Source organism: Rhinopithecus bieti, unplaced genomic scaffold, assembly GCF_001698545.2.
Source record: "Rhinopithecus bieti isolate Rb0 unplaced genomic scaffold, ASM169854v2 repeat_37982, whole genome shotgun sequence".
NCBI classification, from domain to species: domain Eukaryota; kingdom Metazoa; phylum Chordata; class Mammalia; order Primates; family Cercopithecidae; genus Rhinopithecus; species Rhinopithecus bieti.
Window position 1 is genome coordinate 1 of NW_016841339.1, and position 1,605 is coordinate 1,605.

Genomic DNA, 1,605 nt, shown 5'->3' on the forward strand with positions numbered 1-1,605 from the left:
TTCAGTGCTTTAAACTAGAAAAGCGTTCGTCGTTGTCCCTTACACAGCTTGCCGGTCCCTCCTCAGCCACCTGTGAATCTGGGGCTGGCTCAAAAGTTGAGGTGGCCACATTCCTTAGAGAGCCACCAACGGCAAGTCTGAGAAAGCAGGTGCTGACCAAAGCATCTAACGTGCCAGAGAGTCTTCTGGCCTCTTCCCCTGCATGTAAGAAGTTCCAGAGAGCCCCGCCAGGGATCCCACCTCAGAATGATCATGGGCCCTTGAAGCCTCCTCCAGCTGCACAGGAGGGCATGTGGCCATCTAAGCCCCTCACATACAGCCTCACAGGCAGCACCCAGCAGAGCAGGAGCTTAGGAGCCCAGTCTTCAAGAGCTGTAGAGACCAGGGAGGCAGTGCCACAACCCAGAGTCCCCTCAGGAACCCGTATGCTGGCAAACCTCCAAGTCACAAGGGAGGATGTGTGTGGTTTTGAGGCTCCAGAGACCGGCAAAAGTTCTATACTCCCTAAAATGTCTGTCTCCCAAGATCCAAGACAGCTGTGTCCTATGGAGGAGGTTATTAGTGAATGTGAGCCTGGAATGGCCATGAAGTCAGAGACCCAGCCTCAAGTCTGTGCCGCTGTTGTGCTCCTTCCAGATGGGCAAGCATCTGTTCTGCCCCTTGCTGCAGAGAATTTGGCTCCTCAAGTGCCCCAGGGCCATCTCCAGAGTACCCCTGCTGGGAACATGCGGGCTTCCCAGGAGCTACGTGACCTCATGGCAGCCAGAAGGCGCAACCTGGGGCACAGGGAGCCCAAGAACTCAAATGTAGAGTCTCACGCAAGACCCAAAGCCCGATATTTCCCCCTACTCACAGGAGTGAGAACTCTAGGAAGCCCAACTTAGAAAGACAGACATGAAGAAAGGCTTGAAGAATTGAAGACTCCTCAACTTGCCCAGGTCAGAAAAACAGAAGACACTCATCAGGATGAAGGTGTCCAGCCATTGCCATCAAAGAAATAGCCTCCTTCAATAAAACATCAAGCAATTTTTTCAGCGGGTTTTTCAAAGAGAGAAAGGAAGCCAGCACCAGTCACTGCGGAGAACCAAAACACAGGAAAAAACAGGTCCTGTGTGTACAGCAGCAGTGCTGAAGCTCAGGGGCTCATGACAGCAGTCGGACAGATGCTGGAGGAGAGAAAAAGTCACTTTGGCATGCACGCCAGGCCTCGAAGGTAAATCAGCACAAACAGGAGTTTCAAGCTCCAGTCTGTGGGTTTCCCTGCAACCACAGGCTTTTTCTACTCAGAAGAGAGCAGAATGCTGAGCTATGCCACCAGCAGTCAACGAGCCACTCTCAAGAGCCAGAGTTGTCCCAACAGAGGGGAAGCAAATGAAAGATCAACAGCCCCTGAAAAGTGTCCGGTGCAACAATGAGCAATGGGGCCTGCGACATCCCCAGCTCTTGCTCCCCAAGAAAGTTGTATCCCCAGTCAGTCCCCCTCAGCACTGGCCGAAGACTCCCAGTGCCTCCAGCTACCATCACCCCTGTAAAGTGGGAAAGCCTATGTGAACCCAGCCCAGGTACTTCACTTCCTCGAGCCATGTACTCAGCAGGTGCTGGGAA

General features: G+C 53.1%; 1 pseudogene; it reads left to right on the forward strand.

The window, feature by feature from the left end:
* Positions 1-6: 6 nt before the first annotated feature.
* LOC108524987 (spermatogenesis-associated protein 31A1-like) lies at positions 7-1,546 on the forward strand (annotated as a pseudogene).
* Positions 1,547-1,605: the final 59 nt, after the last annotated feature.